This window comes from Alligator mississippiensis, chromosome 1, assembly GCF_030867095.1.
Source record: "Alligator mississippiensis isolate rAllMis1 chromosome 1, rAllMis1, whole genome shotgun sequence".
NCBI lineage: Eukaryota > Metazoa > Chordata > Crocodylia > Alligatoridae > Alligator > Alligator mississippiensis.
Window position 1 is genome coordinate 459,741,517 of NC_081824.1, and position 26,880 is coordinate 459,768,396.

The 26,880-nt window shown below is 41.8% G+C and overlaps 1 protein-coding gene across 4 annotated transcripts in view; it reads left to right on the plus strand.

Annotated features, from left to right (window-relative positions):
* DLG2 (discs large MAGUK scaffold protein 2) overlaps positions 1-26,880 on the plus strand; it is a 1,595,452-nt gene that overhangs the window by 338,621 nt on the left and 1,229,951 nt on the right. The window lies entirely within an intron of this gene.

The following is a 26,880-nucleotide window of genomic DNA, read 5'->3' on the forward strand; positions in this document are numbered from 1 at the left end:
TGACCACTCTCATGTAACAGGGTCATTGACCTCAGCTGCAGATCATGAGTCTAGGGTTGCCTGCCAACTGTATGTCAGAGAATAGTGAGCAAAGAAACTAATACGTAGGGGAGGCATAAGAAGCAGCAACCTGTAACTAGTGATTTTCTATTGAGGATATGCTTTTTTTAAATGAGTAATTCAGCCTTGGAAAGAAATTTCCATTGTTCAAAATCTTATTATTGCCCCCACATAACCAAGTGCAGTCTCTAGATTACAAAACACAAGAGTGGATTATACACCTTGGTGCACTGTTGCTGCAGTATTTTGTATCTGTGTACAGCAGTTGTGATTTCTGACTCTTTTCAAGGAAAATAGTCCTGTATTATATCTTTGGAAAGGAAGCTTTAATGCAACTTATAGGGGATTTAACAAGCCACTTGCAACAAGCATTTCTGTTTTTTTGTATTCAAATATAATTTAAAAAGTTGATGCAGATAAAGGAGAAAAGAGAAAGCTCATAAGAGTGGTGAGATTTAATGATGGATTTGCCCATTATTCTTGGAACACACTTGTCTTTTCTGAATTTAGTACTTGCCAGTCCGTTTCTTTATTTGCTAGCTAACTTCACTCAGTTCAAAGTATCTGAGGCCCTAAGAAATCCTGATGGGTCGTATCCATAAAGCTTTGAAGTTCTTAGCATGAACTGTTTTTCAGGGACTTGGACAGAATTGCATTCAGGTGCCTAAGACCACGTATGCACATAATGGGTGGAATAGAATCTGGCCTCATGTCAGCACATAGTTTAAAGAGAAGACTGACATTGAATATAGATAGCATCTTAAATACAGACTGAGAGCTCTAATTTATTTTGATCCAGAGCTTTCTGCCTCTGAAGCTGCCTCTTGGCTTCGTGCCTCACAGTGCACCCAAGGTGTATCACTGTGGCACAACACTGCACATCCTGTCATGCCTTATGCTCAAGCAGATGTTCTACAGAGTTATTTTTCTACAATTCTAAAATCAGATAGGTAGACCGCTCCAATTATGCAAACTATGGCTTCTTTTAGAGCTGAGAATCTGAGACTCCATTAACTCTTGATTTAAACAAATATATAACATTGTTGTTTTAATATTAATCCATTGTGAAGTGAACAACAGCTGGAGTGAAACAAGCATTTAGCAGCTGAGCCAAGAACAAGGAATAAGCAGGTGGAAAATGGCCAATGTAAAATCTTTAGAGCTGCAGTGGGAATTCTTTATAATGATCCCATGCCATCATAACATGCATTATCCTGCTTTCTAATTGATCCTAATGATAAAGTCCCAGGCATGTGGAGATCAATAACTGTTATTCAAGGTTCCTCGTCTCCAATCCCAAAAACACAAAATTTGATGCAGTGATTTATATGTTGTTTTGTTGCCATTTTATAATCTCCATAACAGGGAAAAAAAATAAAGAAGTTTTCTACATGTCTTGTTAATTCATTTTGGTTCTGATTTTCTTTTCTTCCCTTTTCTCTATCTGCAAGTTGAATTATTTCTCTTCATCACTCTGAAAAGGTTCAAATGTTACAGGAAAAAAAAGGAAATAATTAGAAAAATCTGTAGTGCAATGTTCCAGATTCGTGCGCTCTCAAGAAAACCTTGCCTGTGAATGCCAATCAATTAGGGTCTGATCCAAAGCTTGTTGTAGCCAATATGAAGTCTCCCACTGACTACAGTGAACTTTAGAGCAGACTCTTTGGTGAGGTACAGACAGTCAAAACCCCCAATTCTGAATCAATTCAGTTTTTGCAGATTAGTCTGAGCTGCAAAGATTAAACTGAGAAACAACTAGACCCACTTACCTTTGATTCAGGAAATGCAGCCACATGCCTACAGTGGCTCAGGTCAGAAGCTGGGGGGTGCCAAAGCATGCTCTCTGGTACTTCTTCCTGCTGCCCCTGAGGTCTCTGGGTTTTGCGGTCTAGCATCACAGCAGCAGGACTCTGCAAGGTTACTCACCACTTCCTCTTCCTGTTTCCAGGTGCCTCTGGGATTTGTAGTCCAGAGTCATAGCCTGCTATAACGTTCAGTAAGTTTAGCAGAGCAGAGCAGGGCAGGGCAGGGCAGCTTGGTGCTGGAGGAAGTGGGGTTTAACCAGGGGGAGGGTGGGGTTTAACCTTCCCTTTCAGACCCCAGCTAGGGTTTGCTCCCCTCTGCCCCGCACCTCCAACCTGCCAGCCCAGCCCAGCCCAGCCCAGGGCTAGAAATCATGCTGGGGGATTCTGATTTAACTTGAACCAGTAAATGGTCTGGGACAGAAGTTTCATAAACCGGTTTGACCCAAATCAGTTAAGTCTGATACTACATTCAACTAGGTTTATCTTAAACCAATTTCAGCCATTTTGAAACTTGTTTATGTGCACTGAGCTTCTGTTCTGTTGCAGGTTTAAACCAGTTTTTGATCACTTAAACTGGTTTATGTGTAACTTTTGTCCCTATCCCTAGAGAGTCACTAATCAGTTGTATTCTGGGGAGAAATATGTTTATAATCTGTTTTCGCAGCAAATATTTTTCTTGTCTATTACAAATACATAAAACAAACAGAGTTTTTGCTGATTTGTGTGCTAAAGTCACAAGCTTTTGTGGCATTGCAACCATTTCTATAGTAACCAACTGGGACACAAATTGATATCTACAGAGCTGAATAAACTCTGGTGCATTTAAGATCTTATGTTGTACACTAATAGTATTGCTAACCTCAAGTATTCAAAAATGGCAAGCTAAGCCCAAGAAATCATGAGGCTAGCATAAGAATCATGAATTCATTGGGTTTGTTTTTTTCATAGTTTCATAGTTGGTAGGGTCAGAAGGGACCTGAGCAGATCATCAAGTCCGACCTCCTGCCATGGCAGGAAAGAGTACTGGGGTCAAACGACCCCGGCAAAGTGCTTGTCTAGCCTCCTCTTAAAGACCCCCAGGGTAGGAGCCAGCACCACTTCTCTCAGAAGTTGGTTCCAGATCCTAGTCTGGAACTGGACTGAAGTAGCGCCTCCTGATGTCTAGTCTGAATCTACCCTCTGCCAGCTTGTGACCATTATTTCTAGTCGCTCCTGGTAGTGCTCGGGGAAAAAGGGACTCCCCCAATGTCTGCTGGTCCCCTCTGACTAGTTTGTTTTTTAAAATGCATTTAAAGTTCTTTTGAGCCTTTAAGATGCTATTAGTTATGTTTTCCAGCTGTTGTCTGCAACCATAATGACTGAACATTTATTTTTGTTTTGTTTTATTTTTTTTTTAAATGAAAGTAATGTTTCTCCAGCCATCCCCTGACTCAGGGATCTGGGTCTGTAAGGAAAAAAACCCAAATACCTTGTGACTTGTGATAAAATATTAAGAGTTGGCAACACAACACAAATGTCCTTAATCTTAAGCCTTGACAAACTTTTTTGGAAATAAAATCCATGCTAGTACCACTTGAATATGAAGATTTGTGGCAGTTCATCAGAAATATTCATGTTGTTTATTTAGGAAAAAGCAGCTAAAAAATGTACTGTTTTCGATCTCAAAAGGTCTTTACACCTGCCATACAACTTACAGAACTCTTGACTATTGGAGACCTCAGAGGCTTTACACTGAAAAATAAACTCTCTGGAAAGCACCATTTGTTTCCTTTTGTTAGGCGATACTCTGTGGACCAATAAAGCTTATAGGCGAGTTGTGAAGGTTTTCCCAGGTGACTGGCTGTAAACCCTTTTAACTACACCTTATTTTCTTGTGTGCTATATATTTTTCACAGTTTTTTTTCCTTAAGTGGAAAAAAATCAAATTCTCTAAATCCTTAAGTTTTTTTGTTTTTGTTTTTGTCTTTTATGCTTTCCAGGAATCTAGGACTTCAACAAGGAAAAGAATTAAAGTAAATATTTCTTATCTAAATCATTAAACCTACCAGTTCCTTTGAACATAAGACTCCCTGGTACATCTACACATCTAATTAAGGTGAAGCAATAAACTCTGGAGCTGTTTGAGCCAGAGTAAACTGCTCTTGGGTGCAGCATCTACATATGCACCTGGGACAGCAGCAAATTGAACTGGGGAGGAGCAGCCCCAGGCTGGCAGAGGGCACAGGGGGTCAGCCTCAGGCTCCAGGTGGTGGTGTCGGGAAGCAGAGGGGCTGGCATCTTATATTCATAAAGTCCAACTAATGTTCAAAAGCATATGATATTGTAGTTGTAAACTAATTGCATGTACACTGACTTGTGGGGTGGGGGCGTGTGTTAAATTTCCAGTATTTTGGAATATTAGCGAGTTAGAAGCAAAGTCTCCATGGAGCGCTGGGACTCTTCCTTTTCCAGCAGAATAGTGTTGTTTTGTCTATTCCTATGGGTTATGAGAAATCAGACCATGGTTGGTTACAGACTATCAAATTAAGTTCTCAAAATGCTTACAACATAAATGCTGTCATATGTTAATGTTATTACATCACTGAAAGACAGCATTGTCCATACCCAGAAGACACATTATAGTGTTGTTTGTTCTTTGCTAACCATATGGTGAGAAGATAATTATTTGGACCTCTTCCAGTAGGGTTCAACAAACACCTGGCAAAGAGTGCTCATGTGCTTTTTCTAGCCATTTCTTAGGATTGTTACAGTAACTTTGTGGTTGGTGTTGTTCAGTTACAATAATAGTGTCCCAAGACTTGAGGGTAAATTTGCAGCTATACCTTAAGTGAGACATTATCTTTGGCTTTCACTGAGACTTTGTTGCCAGTGTCCCATTTTAAAAAGTAACTGGTATGCACATGCATCACTTAGCAGTTTTACCTTGTCCTGAAATTTATGCTGCAGGAAGAGGTTTGTAGCTTCACAAACAATGTTTTTATGGTCACATTCTCTAAATTTATGTATTTAACCCATGCACATTCATGCAAAAAGTTTTTAACTTGCAGTGTTTGGGGTAAGGCTGTTCTTCCTATAGAGTTAGAAGCATAGTCTCCATATCCCTGCCCCACCCCACCCCACCCATATTAGCACGCAAACAAGTTTCTCTTCACCACTGGATATTCATTTTCTGCCTTGGGTTATGCAGGAGGTCACACCAGATGAACATAAAGGTGAGTATAATCTCCCTTGCCCCTGTGCATTGAGTCCATAGGGTCTTTTCTGGTTTCGCCATGGTTTAGGAAAGAGACAGGTTTGTTAATGTGCTGACTTTTTGTCAGTCTCCCACGTGTCTATCCTGCCACGTCTTGGTTGGAAATTATTTTAATTGGGAGGAAGGTGTTCTATCTCGCCTCCCCTGGTGCCTTCTTTCACTTGTCCTGATTGTCCTTCTTGCTTGGGGCTCTGCCTCCCCTACACTCCACCTGGCGCCAACCAAAGGTGTTGCTTCTTGGGCCACTAGCACTTCAGTGTTTTGGCCTTCTTAATTTATGACGGTGGGATCTGGACATTGCTGTGTCCGAGTGTTCCCTACCGCCCTCTTATCTTGTCTATGCATCTTCTAGACCCCGGGCTGTACCATCCCCTGGTGTCCCTCTCTCCCTTCTGGTTTTATACTTGCCGTGGGACAGACCTGAATCCTTCCTCGCCCTATCTGGCTCCACTGGGATCCAGTCTGAGTTGTCAATGTCTGCCCTCCATGGTATTTCTTCAGGTAAGTTATCAAGCCTTCCTTGGCTCTGGTCCTTTAAGAAAACCCCTCCCTAGGGCAACCACCACATCCCTACAGAGGGACTCTACTCTGGCTCCAGCTCCTCCATGCCAGCTGGGAACCTCTCTTCTGGTTCTGGTTGCTGGTATCCTGCTGGGCTTTTTATAGATTCATAGATGTTAGGGTCGGAAGGGACCTCAATAGATCATCGAGTCCGATCCCCTGCATAAGCAGGAAAGAGTGCTGGGTCTAGGTGACCCCAGCTAGATACTCATCTAACCTCCTCTTGAAGACCCCCAGGGTAGGGGAGAGCACCACCTCCCTTGGGAGCCCGTTCCAGACCTTGGCCACTCGAACTGTGAAGAAGTTCTTCCTAATGTCCAATCTAAATCTGCTCTCTGCTAGCTTGTGGCCATTGTTTCTTGTAACCCCCGGGGGCGCCGTGGTGAATAAATACTCACCAATTCCCTTCTGTGCCCCTGTGATGAACTTAAAGGCAGCCACAAGGCCGCCTCTCAACCTTCTCTTGCGGAGGCTGAAAAGGTCCCGTTTCTCTAGTCTCTCCTCATAGGGCTTGGTCTGCAGGCCCTTGACCATACGAGCTGCCCTTCTCTGGACCCTCTCCAGGTTATCCACATCCTTCTTGAAGTGTGGCGCCCAGAATTGCATGCAGTACTCCAACTGCGGTCTGACCAGCGCCCTATAGAGGGGAAGTATCACCTCCCTGGACCTATTCGTCATGCATCTGCTGATGCACGATAAAGTGCCATTGGCTTTTCTGATGGCTTCGTCACACTGCCGGCTCATGTTCATCTTGGAGTCCACTAGGACTGCAAGATCCCTTTCCACCTCTGTGCCACCCAGCAGGTCATTCCCTAGGCTGTAGGTGTGCTGGACATTTTTCCTCCCTAAGTGCAGCACTTTGCATTTCTCCTTGTTGAACTGCATCCTGTTGTTTTCTGCCCACTTGTCCAACCTATCCAGGTCTGCCTGCAGCTGTTCCCTGCCCTCCGGCGTGTCCACTTCTCCCCATAGCTTTGTGTCATCTGCAAACTTGGACAGAGTACATTTGACTCCCTCGTCCAAGTCACTGATGAAGACATTAAAGAGTATCGGTCCAAGGACCGAGCCCTGCAGGACCCCACTGCCCACACCCTTCCAGGTCGAGACCGACCCATCCACCATGACTCTTTGGGTGCGACCCTTTAGCCAATTCACCACCCACCGGACTGTGCAGTCATCCACATCACAGCCTCTGAACTTGTTCACCAGTATGGGGTGGGATACTGTATTGAAGGCCTCTGAGGTCCAGGAAGCAAATCAGCCCTGGCATGCTGCTATAAAGCATGCCCACACTGATGTGGCAGCTGGTCCTGGCTTCTCCTGGCTTTGCCACTTTTTTTCTTTTTTTTTCTTTTACTGCGGCGGCCCCGTCCACCGTGGTTTCACTTTGCCGTGTTCCTGTTCTGGCATGGCGTCCTGCTGGCTTTGTTCTTTGCCTGGCTGAGGTAAGTCTTTTCCACAGTGATTTAGTGAGAATCCAAGTCTGTTCTCAAATCCATTGTCAAAAGAAGAAAGGATTATGTTTTCCAGATAAATTAATGACAATGAATAATTCAAGAAGCTTCAATATGTCCCATATTATGAAAAGGCCAGTTATGATGCACTTCCTCAGCTGGAGTGTTAGTCAATTAAAATTTAATGTCACCAAGGATTTTGTAGCATGTGGCAAGTTTATCGGTGAAGGAAAGGGCATGGAATATGCCTGCTTTTCAGTTGTACCATGCTACCTGGTGGCATATTGTAGTGTCTTTTCTACAATATGTATGTTTTGCCCGTGTGAGTTATATACCAATACATTTTGCAACCAAGTTTTAGAATTTGGTTGCACTGTTTCTCAGAGGTGTAACAACCAGTTTCTACACACTGGATAGTTGCAGCAGCTAGGGCAGGTGGCAGTAGTGGCTGCCATTCTTGTGACCCCTCATAATTAGTCCTCCAGGTCACTCACTCCTAGTTATGCTAACTGCTGTTCCTCATTAGTTTTCTGGCACATATAAGGCTCAAATTGGATTGAGCACTTCAGTGCAATGGAGTCATTCTTAACTGACATCGGTAACAGAGCAGGATTTAGCAACATGGTGTTCAAATTCATAAGTAAGAACTGTCACAGGGATAACAAATTAATGTTCATGTGGACAATTTCCTGGTCCAACCTTTATATTGACCAACATGGGTACGGTACTATATAAAGATAACAGACCTATGCTAGGAGTTTTCTTGATATAAATATACTAGCAAAGTTCTCCTAGTATCAAAAATTTCTACCTGCAAAACTGTACTTTTGCTACTGCTTTTTCTCATTCCACACACCCACAAAGGAAGGAAATAATATGTACAGAGGTTCAGTTTCACTGGTGGAAATTGCAATAGGGATTATTGCCAACAGAGCTGTCACAAATCCTTCTGTTTATACCTGTAGAAGTTTATATTCGGATTGTGGCTTTAATCAGAATCAGGATGTAAACCCCTGCAAACTAAACTGGTTTTTTAAAAACTATTATTCATCTATTGTTCCCGAGAAGTGATTTATTTCTCTTCAGCATTGACAAGGATTATTTTCAGTTTGGCAGGTATAGATATGACCCAAATTGTTTCCGTGTCTGCTCTCCCATTGGCAGCTGCTGTACATGTGAAGTCAGCAGCTTTTAAAACATTTGACATTCCTTTATTAGGATTCTCCTCTGGAGATGGTGCCAGGACACAGCTATCACCCATTTCCCCATGAACCTAAGACATTTCTGAGCATTGCTACTTGCATGAAGCTGCCTGCTTCTGAAGGCTCTGTACTGTCTCATATTTCCTGGTGCTGCATTTTCTTTGTATTTGTATAGGATACCAATTTAAGTACTCAGAAATACTTAAAATAGCATTTACCACCTACTACATCATTGACCCTACTGGAAAACAACACCAATAATAAAGGATTGGAGCTGATTTATACTATTGTTTGGGCTACTGTAAAGTGCAAATCCCACTTGTGTAGGGTGGAATTTCATACTTCTTAGAGAGGTAGGCAGATTTCTGAGATGTACCCACTACTTTTCACAGTGCTAGTAAGATATTGAGCATAATAATAATGCTTACAAATTAAGCACTTGGTAAATAATGAGGCTCCTCATGCTCATACATTACCTACACAGTCTCCTGAACCTCTTGTGATGCTTATTTTTCAGTCACTTGGGCACCATTTTTGAAGCCAGCATTCTTGCATTTCCCATCAATTTTGTATTTCGAAAGATGGAAGTAGTAAATGAAGTGGCTTGTAATCATTTTGCAAACATATCCTACTTGCATAATTTTTATTTATGGTCCTCAGTCAGTTATAGCTAAGGAGAATACATTTTAAAATATACTGGAAACACTTTAGGGAGGGTTGAAAATCTCTACTCCTCTGTGTAAAGCACAGGAACCACTGCCTGCCACTGCTTAGCTTTATTGAAATATTTATTCTTTATTGGAAGAATAGTGAGTTTTACTACTCTAAAATAGTCCTGTTAAATCATCTGGCAATTTAGATAACAAAACAAGATTGACCAAATTAATTGCTCCAATGATCGTTTGCTCATAAAAGTAGTGTTTACATTAAAAGCTTGTTTGCATGGATTACTTAGAAATAAATCCAATCTTTAATTGTGGAAAATATATTGGAACATAATTTTCAAACTTGGGCACACAAATATAATTTGGACACCCCCTAGTCATTTTTTAGGTGCTTATTAAGAATCCAATTTGTGTACTTTATTGCTGCTTTGAGCCTGCACATGTAGAATTCGGACATTCCTTTATCTTAGTATGTAAGCCTAGGACTGAGTTTTCGAATATAATTTGCAATGCATACTCAGGTATAATCAGCCTAGGCAAATATAAAAAGACCTAATTTAATAATGACAACTAAACACTAACAAAAATGAGTGATCTTTGTCACCAGAACAGTGTATGCTCAAGGCTTAAAAGGGGAACTTGTCAAATGTGCTTGTATGGGTCAAGGATTGACCCTAACAGCAACACCGTTGGGAGTCTTGTACTCCTGGTAGGGTCACCCATGGTGGTAAGGTCAAAGGTGAGGTATCAGATGAAGAGCAGTCCATTCCAACACAACACAAAGACCTCAGTAGTGAATTAAGCAGATGCAGAAGGCATACTTTTCAAGGGCTGTGAAGGTGGGTGAAGGCTGCAGTGGAAGAGTAAACCCAATTGTCTTGGATCTCCTTGCCACTGGACACAGGTTTCTCCTCTGCCAAGATTCTTATTGTTGTCAATGTGCAATGGCCTCCTCATTTAAACACATCATGTGCAGGCTTCTCCCACTGGTTCATCACCTACTCCAATAACGAGTACCAATACCCATAACTTCTACATAGTCTTGTGGACAAGTGGTGATGTGGACAGATGAAGTGATTGCCAGGAGTCCCTAGTCACAGATCCACGTGCAGGCGGTAGTTGTGTGATGTTGCTTCACCTTTGGCCATCCGAAGGAGGAGGGGGGGTGACTGTACATTCTTCTGGCTATACAGTCACCTGTCATAGCCTGCAAATGCCAGGTGAATTCATGCCATTGGTTTTGCCATTAAGAACCAGATTGTCAGCTGAATGACTGAATTTCCTGATGGCATAAATGAGCATCTCATGACTCTCTGCCTTCAGCTGACCAACAATTCAATTGCTACCATTGTCAGTGCAACACTCAATGCCAAGAAAGAACAGAGAGCACAGTTTTATACTGACCTTGATGAAATCCTGACTATCATCCTGAAACAGGACAAGATCATCCTCCTTGGAGACTTCAATGCGAGAGATGACCAGGATTTTAACATATAGAAGGGCACCATTAGGAAGGAAGGAATGGGCAAAGCCAATTCCAATGGCATCTTTTTACTCAGTAAATGTTCAGAGCATGACCTTGTCATTATTAAAACTATCTTCAGACTGCCTGAGTACAAAACAACTTGGTAATACCCCCACTCAAAACAATGACACCTGTTAAACTACATCATCGTAAAAGCATCTATATCATGCATCGAGAGGAGCTGATGACTGCTGGACTGATCATCATTTAGAGATCCATTTATGTCCATCAGGGTTGAGTTGAAACATCAAAAGCAACCCAAATCAGTCCAAAGACAACTTGAAATGCTTTCAGATCCCTAGACACCACAAAGCCCTCCAAACATATCTCAGTAAGCAACTTGCCAATCTTAGGACTGAAGCTGATAACACTTGTGTTGAGGAAGATTGGCAAGCTCTAAAAGAGACCATCCATGTGGCTTGCACGGAGCCAATTGGTTTTATCACCTGGCACCATCAGGACTGGCTTGATGAAAACAATGCTGAGATCAAGGCCCTGCTCAATCAGAAGAAAAAAGCTTTCTGTGACTGACAAAATAATCCTATGTCCATTCAGAAGCAGGGAACTTTTCAACGGCTTAAAGCTGAAGCCCAGAGGAAGATTTGAGAAACCTAAAACAAATGGTGGAAAAACAAAGTGAAAGGAATCCAACTATTTGTTGACAATCATGACACGCAGAGCTTCTTCAGTGCAATCAAGCCTGTGTACAGACCAAGTTTTTGCAGACTCACCCCGCCTAGATGTGAAGACTGCAGTACACTCCTCAAAGATGAGTCCATGAAAAACCACTGAAAGGAGTGCTACCAAAAGCTCCTCAACTGGGAATCAATGGTGACTGATGAAACTATCAAATCCGTCCTGCAGCATCCCATAGGGGAAGCACTTGCCAGTCCCCCAGCTTCTGAAGAAGTCCACCAGGTAATAAGACGGATGAAGAACAACAAAGCATCTGGCCCTGATGGCATACTAGCTGATATCTTCAGAGTTGGTCAGGAAACTATGACCAACAAGCTCCACACACTGTTTCTTAAAGTTGGAACACCACCGCTGACCTAAGGAATGGCTATATTGTCACTATTTTTTAAAAAGGAGATAAGGCTGACTGTGGAAGCTATCGAGGTATTGCCCTCTCCATTGCTGGGAAGATCCTTGCCTGAATTCCGCTGAACTGACTGCTCCCTCTTGCCAAGGAAATCCTTCCTGAGTCTCAATGTGGATTCAGACCATCGAGAGGCACCATGGACATGGTTGTTGTGATGTGGCAGATCCAGGAAAAATGCTGAGAACATCACCAGAAACTGTGTATGTTCTTTATTGGTTTGACCAAAGCCTTTGACTCTGTTAACCTCAAGGCTCTATGGAAGATCTTATCACAGTTTGGCTACCCAGGGAAATTTGTTACCATCCTAAGACTCCTTCATGAGCAGATGACTGCCTCCATTCTATGTAATGGGTCCACTATGGAGCCCTTTTCCATTTGAACTGGCATCAAGCAGGGCTGTGTGATCACACCAGTTCTGTTTTCCATCTTTCTTGTGGTCATCAAGATGCTCATCTGTGACTGTCTGCCACATGGCATTGGCACTGAGTACAGGAATCTTTCAGTCTTTCTCATCTCTGCCAAAACTAAAATTACATCAGCCTCAATTGAGCAACTTCAGTATGCTGATGATTGTACTGTTGTTACACATACTGAGGAAGACCTACAAATGGCCCACAACTGCTTCTTTCAAGCATACCAGTGCCTGGCACTGATTCTTAACATTGTAAAAACCAAGGTACTTCACCAGCCTGCTCCAGGGCAATCAACTTCTCTGGCAAAGATCCTTATTGATGCTGGAGCTGGAGAATGTTGAGCATCTTGCATACCTTGGCAGCCATCTCTCAAAGAAGGCCAACATTGAGGAGATCCAGTGTAGTATCTGATGTGCCAGCTCTGCCTTTGGAAGTCCATATCATTGAGTGTTCAATGATCATGACATCAGGACTCAAACAAAGCTCTTATTATACAAGGCTGTGGTAACCCCAGCTCTTCTCTATGGCTGTGAAGCTTGCGTGACCTACAGGGACCACCTGAAAAGCCTAGAGAAGAGGAGTGCCATCACCAGTGCTACCTCTAGAAGATCGTTGCATAAAGTGGGAAGATTGTCATGCAAATGCCAGTGTCCTCACCGACGCTAACACCATCAGTATGAAAGCATTGGTTATTCAATGTAAGATGGGGTGGACAGGGTATTGTATGTTAATGCCTAATTACCAAAACAACTGCTGTACTCCCAACTTGGCCAAGGACAAAGGAATTGCAGGGGCCAGAGGAAATATTTCAAGGAAATCCTTAAGAAAAACATAAATAAGTGTGGCATTGACATCACAAATTGGGAAAAACTAACCCAGGACAGGGCTCCTTGACAACACCTTGGGAGAGAAGGTAAATGACAGAAATGGAAGGAAAGGAAACAAAACCAAGCAATCTGTGGTCCAAACCTCTGCTTAGCCACTACCTGTGACATCTGCCAGAGAGTCTGTGGCTCTAGGATCAGCTCTCTTTGCCATCAATGGACTTATCTACTACCCTTTACTTGACTCAGGGAGTGATCATCCTCAGCTGTGAGGGATTGCCAACAATGACAATAGGGCAAGGCCAGAAAGCAGAGCTTCTGAGGGAAGGTTTAGTTTCTGGTATACTGCAGGTCTGCCTTAAACTGGGCCTCCTCTCTAGGATCAGCTTTCTCTGGCCATGACATCTCCTCTGCACACACATTGTGACCTTCCCTCCAGTGTAGTATCTGCATGATAATGAAGCCCTCTTTAACCCTTGTCCAGGAGGAGACTAGGGCCACTAACAGATATGAAAAAACAAACAAACAGCACTTTACCGGAAAAGAAAGCACATTAGTTTGACCCAGCTCAAAAAGCCCTGCTGAAGCACCTGATCTTTAAAGAGGTTGGGTGAGCGGGGTCAAACTAATGTGATGCCTCTTTTGGGCACGTGCTGTGCTTGGTGCGGGGACGCACTGAGCTGAAAATAAAGTGCCTTATTTTGGGTTTTTTTTCTTCACATCTGTAAGCAGCCTAGATGATTTATTACATAATCAGGAGTATGACATACATCCAGAGGGACATGGTATTCTAATGGGTTGCTTCTGGCATCCTACATTTAAATCAACCCCTTCAAAAGTTGGTTTGAAATGTTGCCGCTCATTTCTCAGTAGATATACAGGTATGTATGATAGGATTTTACCCCAAGAATTCTTCTAAATATATAACCTGGTTTTCCCATTCAAAAAATAGTTGGTTGCGTTGATTTTGCCTTTGGGTCGGAAGCACAGCTTTCCAGGACCTGCATCCTAAGTCCTTCACCTACAAATGTTAAAAGTACATACAATATAATTATTTAAGTGAGATTAACAGCCAGGTGTAAAGCCTATCTGTTTTTATCACACCTTTGAGTTACTAGAACTGAGATGGGACATGCCTTAAATTCTGAGGACAATACTTAAATTACATTACCATATGGGTGACTTACTGTTGTGTGTGATTTTTCTATAGTAGGTTCCAACCTTCCAAAAAAACCCAAGCACTTTACATCAGTTATTGTATCTTCTCATCAATTTACAGAAAATGTGTTTTAGTAGTTCCCTTTTTAGAGTAAATTTGTTTATGCAGGCTACATTTTAGAAGCTGTAGTGGGGGAGAGAGGTTCAACCAGATCAGCTCCACTTCAGGTCTGATTGCTAAGAGTCAGGCAAGGGAACTTTGTTGTGGCTCAGGCTGTGTGGATATATCCTTGTGTAAAATTCTGTGCAGGTACCCTGGTTATTGATTCCAGAGGCCACGAATCGCTGGCTTTGAATTATATATTAAATTGTAAGTTGGCTTGGATAGATAGTCCGTGTCAAATGAAATTGAGCAATTTTGTGTGTTATAACAAAGCTGGCATGCTTAGAAATGGAAAACTAGTCAAGAAAGTGCTCCCATAGACTCTTCATACACCTCTGTGCATTTTTCTTACAGATGAGTTGATGAATTTTTATGAAAGCACACTATTGACTTAGGCAGACAAGGTTCTTTGGGTAAACGTGATATCTTTTATTAGACCAACTAAATAGTTGAAAAAATTGTTCTTTGCAAGCTTTTCAGACAAATACCCTTCTTTAGGCATAGGGTGAGTCACTTATTGACTTGGGTCACTTAAGTGTCAGAAGTTTTCACTTTTTTGTTTCCATGGTTTTCAAAGAAGTCTTTGGTGCCCTGGCAGTTTGTGAGCTATAGGAGCAGCAATATTTGGGATGGGCTGTGAAGAGTGACAGTTGGAAGCCCAGAAATTGGGAAGGACTGTGCTTAGCAGCAGGATAATAAAGCAGAACACAACCACCTGGTTACAAAACAGAATTAAAGAGTAGGGCACATTTATTGAGGGGTGGAGTGATAAAAAGGGGAGCTCTGGCTGTCCAGTTAGGGTGTGTACTACATGAAGTCGTGTTTGTGATCTCCAGGATGCAGTGCAGAATGGAAGGTGTTTGGTTTTTCCAGGTTTCTGGACTCTGCTGGTAGGAAATTTTCCTCTTCCTGTTGCTATGGGTGTTAGGATTTTTTTTGAAAACTTTCCCCAGTAACATTTGGTGTTGGCTGCAGCCAAGGATGGGGATTTTGAGTTGGGTGTGGCAAGTGCTTCTGATGGGACTTAACAAGCCTGGAGGTTCCTTACTTAAGGGTTTGCTTCTCTACTCAGGGGTTGCATCTACACGAGATGCTTCGAGTGCAGTAGACTAATTCTTCTGCATATTAGCACAGTGGGCAAAACCCATGATAATGCACTAATCTGCAGTAGATTTAGTCTCCTGCACATCAACATCACAAAAGACTGTTAATTTGCACTAGTGCATAGTAGCACCAATTACAACGCGTTAAGTACCTGCCATTACAGGTAGTTAACTTAATGCACTATAATTATGCCTCATTAATGAATGGGTCCATGTGCCCCAGGTCTGACAAGTTGCTGCATCTGGGATCAGGAAGGAATTTAACCTCACAGTCACGTTGGCATAGACTCTGTGTGCGTGGGGAGGAGCGGTTGCCTTCCCCTGGAGATGGGGGCATGATATCTTGAGTGTACTTAAGAAACTGCTTTCTGGGTTTTTTGGTGGCAGGGCACTGAGAGTGCCCTTTTCTCCATCCTTTACTTGCGGTGAGCAAGTGTGTTCTGATGTTTTCAGGCACTGTTCCTGGTAGCTGTGGATGATGGTTGTTTGTGCAGTTTTAAGAACAGGAAAGACAAACACTTGTATAGGATGGTTTAGATGGGGACGAACATGCCTTGAGCATAGGGTAGGACTAGATAACCTCCTGAGGTACCTTCCAGCCATATTTTTCTATGATTCTACAAAGTCTTGGGGTAACTCTGTATTTAATTTACTATGGCCTTTAATTGGTCATAGCACACAAGTATTAAAGTGATGGCATACAAACTTGATAATTTCAGAAAGTTTTAGGTGGACTGTTAAAGTACCCTCTAAACTTAGTCAGACGAGGTTCTTTGGGTAAATGTGATATCTTTTATTAGACCAACTAAATAGTTGGAAAAATGTTCTTTGCAAGCTGGAGGTGCAGAATAATAATATATGTCATCCAATGTACTAAATGTCCTGGTGGAAAATATGCAGGAGAAACCAAACAACAACTACATACCATTATGAATGCATGCCAAAAATCCATCACAGACAAGAATACCCAGTTACCTGTGGGTGCACACTTCTCACAAGACAACCACTCTCTCTCCAATCTCTCAATTCTAATCCTCAAAGGGAATTTACAAACACCTTTCGTAGCTGAGCTTACAAACTTCAGTTCATAACTCTACTGGATATAAAACATCGTTGTCTAAATATAAGCATTGGATTTATGGCCTGCCTGCCATCCAGTAATCCCAGGTCACCTCTCTGCATTTTACCAGTTACGTTCTATCACCAGGTCAACATTCCCCCCTTCCCTTCCCTTCCCACCACCTACCTGTCTTGCACCTACTATCTCCTATCACCTCTGATCTTCGCTGCCAGACATTTGCATTTCCACAGACCTGCATTTTGCATACTGGCTTCTGTTCCACCAAGGAGAGCACACAAAACAAAGGCAGACTCTTCCTATGCCTGAAGAGGGGTGTTTGTGTCTGTAAGCTTGTAAAGAACAATTTGTCCAAGTATTTATTTGGTCTAATAAAATATATCACATTTACCCAAAGAAGCTTGTCTGCTTATGTCCTTAGACCAACATGACTATACCAACACCCTCTAAGCTTAGTAACACAGAATACTGGAGTGCCATATTACCAACTTTACAACCTTTTCCATATTTCCTTAGCTGTTAAGGCATACACAGAATATTACATGTCTCTAAAAGTAGGCTTTGTGCTATAGCATGGCACATTCAGATTATATCCCCTGGGATTTACCTGACTTGTGTTTTTACAATTTTTTTAAATTAACTTTCCTAATCAGGAGCTTATCTGGTGTAACAGTATGCTATCATATTGAAATTTTGAAGCCCTCATGAGAATACAGAAATAAGACTCTGTAATATGTAGCTCTACAGTAGAAAAGAGCTTGGGTGGAATCCTTTCTTTATATGTTACTTTTGATTATTGTGTAGGCAGACAAGAGCAAACATTTTTCTAAATTGCTTTCTTTTTAGTATCAGAAACATGAGAACCATTAGTTGAAATGAATGTATAGTGCAGGTTTGTAGGTGTATACAGTGTAGTCTGATATCACAGTACATGACCAATGTCATGGCTTTAGTGACTTTGCCACAATTGAAGTTCAGTTTCTTTCCTTAATTTTGCTGTAAGTTTGATTTGGGTTTTGTATGAACTATAAGAAAAAATAGCCATGTTTTCAGTATAACAACTCATTTTGCTTGTAAGCTCCCACTAGTTTGTGGGCAGGCATGTCTGCCATTATTAGGAACTGCAGCATGCATTTTATTTACACTGTACTGTCAAATGAATATCCTGGTGGTAAGACCTTGGAAGATATTTTGGAAACCAGTGATTGTGATATGGACTATAGCTGCTGGCAGGGAATGAACATTTTGAAAGTTTTTAATTTCCATTTTGTGGGATGCTGGCAGGAAACTTAAAGGCATGAAAATAATAGCTGTGAAACAGAGAAGACACAAGATGGAAAAGTACTGAAGCTAATTATTGATATCTATTTCTACTCTGCCTTTGTCTTTCTGCTCCCTTCCCTCTTCATTTTCTCACTGATTTGCATATTGAATGTTGTTTAAATGCTAGACCATGAGCTGTCTGCGATGGAGACTTTTGTTATGTTGTTTGTCTCTGCAGTCGGCCTCTTATTCCTATTTGAACTCCTCAGGAACCATAGAAATAGTGAATAATATATTGGGTGATGTACAAGACATTATAAATGACAAGGTGACAGTCTATAGCACTTATAATCTATCTCAGATGAATGTAGCACATGGGAGTATAGTTCAGGTGTGAAAAGTTGTAGTGACATTTGCTAGCGAAGCGATCAACATAAGCCAGTTCACCGAAAGTACTATGTTTTCAGATAAAATTGATTTAATGATGGTGGTACTGATTAGTGCACTTAGTATGGCTCTAAGTATTAAAATTATGATCAGAAAACGCATCAAGTTAAAAAAATGATGAAAATAACTTATTTATTAGGATTGCAGAAGAAATGCTATTGCCACAGGGAATAAAATGGGGAGGGGTGATCAGAATCGTGATGGAAGGGGACAGCATGGCTAAAAATGTTGTATAAAGTTGTTTATGGAGCAAAGAGATCCATGAGGTAAGTATGGCATGAGGATTCATAGATTCATAGATGTTAGGGTCGGAAGGGACCTCAATAGATCATCGAGTCCGACCCCCTGCATAGGCAGGAAAGAGTGCTGGGTCTAGATGACCCCAGCTAGATGCTAATCTAACCTCCTCTTGAAGACCCCCAGGGTAGGGGAGAGCACCACCTCCATTGGGAGCCCGTTCCAGACCTTGGCCACTCGAACTGTGAAGAAGTTCTTCCTAATGTCCAGTCTAAGGAGGTTGAGCACTTAGGAAACTTCCAAAGATAATTATGGTTCTTTTTGTTTTCCTTTCAATTTGGAGCTTCAGCTACTGTAGTTGGTTTGCTGAATTTACTTCGGAGTCCCATGTTGGGTTTACTGTAGAGCTATGGTTTTTTCTTTCTTTCAGGCGCTCCATGTGGTAGTCTATTTCAAAGCTGAAATAAATGCTTTAAGAATAGCTAAGTACACACCGAAGCTATAATCAAAGGGACCTTACCCTTTCTTTTTTTAAGTAAATGTTGATTAACATTTTCAGTTAAACAAAATAGGAGCTAAGGAGTTTGTTTATTGGGGTTTATATAATTTTACTGCTGTATTTATTGTTTTGAATGTTAATTATTATCTGTGATTAAGCCTGCTTATGCCCAAAACTTTTAACCTTAGGCTATCTCTTTTTAAGTCCTTGTGTTGATTCACATGGAATTCAAGTTGACAAGGACTCCAGTTTTGCAAAAAGAAATCAAGAGCTTGGTTTCAAGATCTAATTTAGTTGGAGTTTTTTTGGATAGAAAAGTGAGGATTGAATGGTTGTACTTTCATGGAGACATGAAGTTGTGCCATTCTCTGAATGAAGGGTGAGATATAAATAGCAGGGCTCTGTGCTCAAGGGCATTGGACTCCACCAGGGCTCTACCTCATTCCTGGTTAATGGTGTGAAAACTCAAGTTATTTCTAATTTACTTTATATATTCTGCTTCATATATGCAGTCAGCTTTCTAGGTTATTTCTTGGGAACCCCACCATTGTTTTGTAGGTTGTGTTCATATGGGGAAGGCACCTGATGGGTCAAATGGCTTTCATTTCTGAGCAAGTGGAATGGCATGGTACTTCCAAGAGGATTATTAGTGGTTTCCATTTTGGATATGGCACTGGGATTGCAGTTCTGTTTGACAAGAGTGAGGGTGATGCAAAGTACAAAGAAACTGTCCGACAGTACCTGCTTCTCTTGATTATACTTTCATACAGAGTCCTTCTGCCCGCAGCTTCAAGAAGGTTGAAGTTTAAGGTGCAGGCAAAGAGGGCAAGCTGGAAGGAAGGCTGACAAACCTGCAAGCATATGAATGGGTAGCCCAGCCTGGTTCCAAAGGCTGTGCCCTGAAATAAAAAATATCCCATAATTGCTGATGGTGAAAAACTACATAATCTAATTCTCAAGAGATGCTTGAGAAGCCTCGGGGAGCTTGTACTGGAGTGATGCAGGTTCACCCATAGCAGTTGGTCCACTCGTTCAATTATCTGTAGCACAGATTCTCAACTGAAGTGTTGAGAAATCCTTTTAAGGGTGCTGTGGGATACCTTGCAATATTAACACTGTTAGGCATGAATTGCAAAATAAACCAAAAGATGTAAAATAAGAATCCGTAGTGTCAAAAACGGTCGGTCCTGTTGTGGTCTTTCTGAGATCTTTGCAATAGAAGAATTGTTCTATTATTTTTCCGTAGTCAAAACAGGAGTGAAAAGTAAGGACTGGCATTTTCCAAGGGGTGCCTTTAGTGTGGCAAGGGGTGCCTTGAGTGTGAAAAGGCTAAGAACTGCTGCTTTGAGGGGATATGACTCCCATATTTTTAACACTGCCTCAGTGCAGGAAATGGCCACTCTCCTTTCAGCTAAGGCTGTTAAAACTCCACATTTCAGTGCCTACAGAATTTCTGTCATTTGCAATTTCCACCCCACCCCCCCAATCAGAATGAAAAGATCCCATTTAGAAATGTCCCACAAAACATAATTTCTGAAAATATAATTTTGAGAATATCAAAATGACTTTATTGAGGCAACAGGTTTTGACACCTATAATATGTAATATATGTAATGTGAAGTTTTTGGAACAGAACACTTTGGCTTTACAGAAATGAATGCATGTGGTTAATTTTTCATTGAACATTTGAGGAAATAGAAATATGTGTTTATTTCTGGCTTTTTTTTTTTTAAGTCAGCCTTTTTTTAGTGGCGCACTGCTGTCTGAAACTATCTAGCTAGCTGGAGGTATATTGTATACTTCTCCACTTTGCCTGAATGGCTCTGTGAAGTAGGTGTTGGTTAAAGCAGGGCTGTCCAGCTACTGGCCTGCAAGGGGTTAAGTTGCTGCCAAAGGGCTCCTGCCCAGCTGCTGCTCTTGTTGCTGCAGCAAGAGTCTGTGAGCTCCCCCTCCCTCCTCTGTCTTCTGCTCCTTTCCCCACCCCAAGGAGCAGGGCAGTGTGATGTAGCATGGCCCAGGGAGCTGAGGGCAAGCCTGATTCCCTGTGCATGGTACAGCGAGGGGCAGGGGATGTGCACACATGATGCAGTGGTGGGGTAGGCCTGCACGGGTAGATGTGCGGTGCAGCAGTGGGAAGCAAGGTGCAGGTGCACAATGCAGTGGGCAGGGTTGGGGGGGACTCCAGGCACTACAGCAAAGGGACATCCATGTAGCATGTGACCTGGGGACCCTGTGGCTTGCTGTGGTGTGGCCCACAGGCATCCAGCTCCTGCTAGCACATGGCTCTGGCAGATGCAGCCCACAGGGTATTCAGCCCCCAGCTGCTTAGACATTGGACAGCTCCGGACTAAAAATGAATAATACTGGAAGAGGCATTTTGCTTTTATTTGATATATTTGTAGGGTTGTTTTCCCAGGATTCACTAATATTTGTCTTCCCACATGCTGTAAAGGTAATCACTGAAATATAACAGCTATGAAGAGCTGTCCAGTGATCAACACACCACTATGCATGCACGGTGAAGCTATTTCCATCATCCGTAGAACTGGAATTATTGATGTGTGGGGCACATGCATCTCTGGAGAGTTTCCCAGCAGGCAGATGTACATGTACATATGTATTTATTTTGCTGATGAAAGATAAGCACCAGATTTAAGGCTTGGTCTAGTCTTATGTTTCGCAAACTGCAGTTTGTGTATCCCTGGGGACATGTGGTGAACTTGTTGGGGGCACATGAAAAGGAACGGGAATGGTAAAGCAAAAGGGAAATGGAAAATATTAATGTGGAAAAAGGAAGCAAACAAATGAACAATAATTCAATATTATCTTAGGTTCCTGGGGTTGTTACAGTGTGGTTGTAGTGACATGAAGTGTTCCTTTTTTAATCCATAATTACATACAGCAGTGTAACAAACTTTTTTTTGAAGTACCAAATCCAAAATGGTTTTGGGACCCCTGTGCTAGTCGGTAGGATTTTAACTATGTGTTGGCATAATCCCTGACACTGGTGCACTTTCAGATTGGTTTATGAGTTGTCAGTTGGCGTATGTTTACCATAAATAATTGAATAACTCCATGAGGGAAGATGGTTCAGGCTGGTACTTCCTTATGTTTAAAATGCCAAAGTTTTTATTTATTTAAGGCTGCCTTGTGTTAATAGCACTTAAAGAAAGTGGCACATGGAATTTCCACCTGCCACATTTCTTAGAAGGGGTTCAAAGCACAACCTGCTGTTTGGTTGATCATCTCCGTTGGCCAACATCAAGCCAAGTCTCCTTTCCTTTCTTTATCCACGTTGTTGTGGGACGAAGGAGCTAAGTAGCAGTTCCTGTGCTTCCAATACAGTGATGCAGTTTGGCCAGACCCTGTACAGGCCATGCACGGGGCAGAGGTAAGTACTTGCTAGAGTGGGTTGGGAATTTTTTAGAGGCAGTTTTTCCACTGGAAAATGCTAGTTTTTCACATGAATCATAGAAATAAGTAGGCCTGGAAAGGATCTCAGAAGGTTGTTTAGTCCAGCCCACTGGCCAAGGCCGGATCAGCTATGTCTAAACAAGTGATTCCCACCTAGCGTGCCACGGTATCCTGATGTACCTTGAGATCTTGTCAAGGGTGCCACACAGTGTTAGCGCTGTTGGGTGTACAGACATGGCTCACAAGAAAAACCCAGAGGTTTCAAACAGGAACCCATAGCATCAACCGCATTCAGACCTGTTGTGGTCTTTCTGAGTTCTCTGCAACAGAAGAATTGCTTTATTATTTTTCTGTGGTCAAAGAAATGAGTAAGAGCTGGCATTTTCTGAGGTGTGTAGGCACCTCAGCCTAGTTAGAAACTGGAAACAAAGTCACCCTGTCAGCTAAATAGCCCTGCTGAGGAGCTGGGTGCATTTTTTGTGGGCAAAGTATTGTGGTAATATGGCTATGTTGCTTCAGGTGTTCAAGCTAGCCTGCTATCTATCTGTACATGGCACTGCAGTGTGCCATGTTGCCATGTGCCTCATGACTAGCCCCTATCTAATCCTATCCTAACAATACTACTCTTAAAAGTTGTAAAGCTATGTAAAGAGTTTAAAATGGACTACGTTGGAGAATGAGAGGTAGCTTGACTATAGTGTCTAAGTGCCTTCCTTGGGGAAAAGTAGCAGGTAATAAAAGGCTCAAGGGGAGGAAAACATTACAAAAGGCATTCCAAAAGCTAGAAGCTGAAGCTAGGTGAATTAAAATGAAAAAATAAGGCATACTTTTTTAACAGGGGGAGTGACTAACCATTGGAACAAAGTAGTATACTTCCCCTTTCTCAATGTCTGCAAATCAGGATGGGATGCTGTAATGGAAGATATCTCAATACAAAAAATAAATGATCATCAATTATACTTTAGTCCAACACGTTAGTTAGGGCTTAGCGTAAGGTGAAATGCTATGGCCTGTTTTTTGCTGGCAGTCAGACTAGATGATCTAATGATCCCTTCTGCTCCCCAAATCTATGAATCTCTTCAATAGGTGTTTTACATGCTCACCCTAAGGGAAATATCCTCCAGTCAGAATTGATTTATTAATAGACAAAATATTGATTTTATGCATAGCTGTGTGAGGGGGCTGTAATGCATTTGGTACTGATACCATAACATGAGAATTTAAAACATAAATGCTACTTAAACATACGTTGGAGGAAGACTATGAGATATTATCAAGGGGTGATCAGGTTTGGGGTGGGGTTTCCAGCTATATTTCCTACGCAGTTAATGTATGAAACGCTGTATTTCTTGAATGTTAACACTGGGATCTGAGAACCTTTTGTTTGGGATGCAGTCCTCCTCCTCGGCTGCTGTGTTCCCCGAGGCTGAGAATGAAATAAAGTTGAAGAAAAGCATTGATGCATACAAGATCTACTACCACTTTCAGCTGCACTGGTGTAAATCTGTGAATGTCTATTAAAGTCAGTGGCGCTACTCTGTATTTACACACATACATTTTCAAGAGGATTGAGTCCCCAGTTTGTAGTTTCTAGATTCTTGTTTACTTAGAATAGAAATCAATAAAAAGTGATTTTATATGGAATTGCACTGAGTTAAAATGTGGAGAGGCCCAGGATAATTATCTGAGCTAATGAACAATGCGGGGATTTGAAAAATACTGTTTTTCCATTTTTTAAAATGTGTTTCATGCTGAACTAATCCATTTAATTCATTTTAAAACAACTTTGAAATGGTACATTGTGGGTTTTTTAAAGTTAATTGTAGAACAGATTCCTTTAGTTATAATATAACAGTGGTGGCCCATTGCTAATTGTAGGTGGTAATCTTGACTAATGGTTTTAAGCACCTGTGGGTCTGAGTCTGTAACTCATATTGGATGTCTATGTGAATTTAGGCACCTAAGTGTGATTCTTTTCCACCCTATTCAGTCCTTGAAAATCCATTATTGCGTCTACTTTTTGTAACGCAGAGGCTGAGTCTACATGAGACGCTGACCGCACAGTTGTTACTGTGTAGTCATTTAGTACTTGCACAAACAAGTATTAAATGACTGTGCAGAAACCGGTGTAACTGTGCAGTAGCGTCCCTGCACAAGTTCCAGGTGATGCTGCCTGTGCAGTAGCTCATTACTGTGCAGTAGATCGTTACTAGCATGCAGTAGCGTTGTGTCATTGTTCATGCCCTGTGACGCTATTGTGCAGGACTAATGAGCTACTGCACAGTAAGCATGTCATGTAGACATGGCCAGTGCCATGTGATTATTAAGATGGAGTCAAATAGCTGCGAGGTGGAGGAGGACCCACTCACCTTTTCTGTTAACAGTTTTGCAGAGGCTCAGGGAAGGTGGAATAGAATCACACTTAGGCAGCTAAGTTCACTGATGCATCTAATAGGAGAAACAATCTGTCCCAATTTTTTTTTTCCAAGTCTAATGTTGCACAAATAAAAATCCTCCATTTATATACCTCTTTGCTTTATCTGTATCATTATATATCCTGATCTAGCATTTCAAAATACAGTCTATGAGAGAGGCAAGAGTTACTCAGGGTGGTATCTTTTACTGGACCAGGTATGTAGCTGGAATAAAACTAGACATATTTCTGAACTCAAGGTGTTCTTCGTCAGTCTATGGTCACAAGAGTTGAGGCACAGCATAGTGAAACACAGCAGAGGGGAGGGGCTGAAAGAAATGCTTAGAAGTAACAAATGCACAATAGCAGAAGAAAAGCTGATTACTAGGAGATCAAGGCCTGTCGAAAGGAAGGAGGGGCAGTATCACCTTCCTTGTGTGGAAAGCATTCAGGAGTTAGATGAATTTTAATGTGCTGTAAACCCAATACGTTTAATCCTTGGTTCTTAGGGTCCATTTTAGGAATTTTTATTCCCAGTTCACCTTTTAAACGCGTTAGGCAGATTTCCCCTGATCGTGAGGATAGTGAGGTCAGAGAGGGAACAGTTGCTCTTTGAGAAATGTACTCCTAATGGTGGGTGCACATCTTCATCTTTTTCTTTTTTTTCCATGAGAGTTCATTCTGGTTTGTTATTGCTGTTTAGTTTCACCTACACAATTGCCATGAGGGCACTTGGTGCATTGGATCAGGTAAGTCACATTTTGCGAAAGGCATGTATAGGAACCATGGGTTCTGCTGTTTTTCTTTATAGGGTTGTTGATGGAAGTGGCCGTGCCAACAGCGATTGTAGAGAAGTGCTGACGGGGTAAGCTTTCCTTGCCAAGGCAAATCTGCGTTTCTGTTGGGTGTTGGAGAGTTTGCTTCTGATGCCGAGTTGGGCAAAGTTAGGGGCCTGTTTACAAGTCAGGAGCAGAGGGGCTGGGAATATTTCTCTCAAGGTCTGATCCAGGTGTTTAGTTCAGATAATGAAAATATCATCTATGTAATGCAGGTATAGTCCAGGTTTGATGGTGAGGTTTTCAGGAAATTTTTCCTTTAGGTAGCTCGTGAAGAGGTTGGCATATTGAGGGGCCATCTTCATGCCCGTGGTTTGGAGGAAGTGCTTATTGGTGAAGATGAAATAGTTGCGAGTGAGGATGAAGTGGATGATTTGTGCAACATGTTGCAAATCTGAGTCTGCTCCATGTTCTTGAAGGTATTTCAGGCAGGCAGCTGTGCCTTGGTGGTGTGGGATGTTAGTGTACAGGCTGGTGACATCTGTGGTTGTCGCCTTCTCGGGAGTGGTTGATGTGCTGGATCCTGCTGAGGAAGTCTGCGGTGTTGGGTAGAAAACTTGCTCTTTTGAGTGACAAGTGGTTTCAGGATAGTTTCAGTGAATCCTGATAACTCTTCAGTGAAGGTGCTACACTTGGATATGGTGGGTCTGCCAGGATTATTGTGTTTGTAGATCTTTGGGAGCAAATAGAAATTTCCTGAAGTGGGAGAGTGGGGGATAACTGGAAGTAGTTTATCCTGAAGCTGGCATGGGAAGGATTTGATGAAATTTCCCAGTTTTCAGTGACTCACATAATGCCTGGACCATCACGGCTACATCACTTTTACACTACCGTAACATAAAACCTAGGAGAGATTTTTGTAATTATGTGTATACAAGCTGAGGAGCAAAATTATCCAGTATGTCTTAAACTGTTCACTCCTCATTTTCCTAGGTCTGGTATCCTTGCAGCCCAGTGTATAAAAAGTGTCATCTTATGTTTGTGTTGAGTGGAAGTAATTAATGCATTGAACTGTGAAAGGCTGAGAGCTTATTTAAAATTAATTCTATCAAAATAGCATCTTGCTGAAGTGATGAGACGTTTTTATTTCTCAAGAAAAATCTTTAGAAGCAGCAAACTAACTTTTATTAGCTGCTCTTTGTTACTTGCGAAACAAAATGCTGCATTCTTTACACACGTTCTCTCAGCAGCCTGTCTGACTTTAAGAGTTTATAAATCTTGATTTAGACGCATTGGACTCTATCCTGCACATGGTGAAGTCCATAGTAAAACTCCTGTGAACTACACCTCAGGCTAACAAAGCAATAAATAATAGGGCCCATGTAAGATGATATTCACCTGGCTATGGTGGGCCAACACAAGGCCTACCAGGGTTTTAATGGGCTTGAACTGCTGCATAGACTTT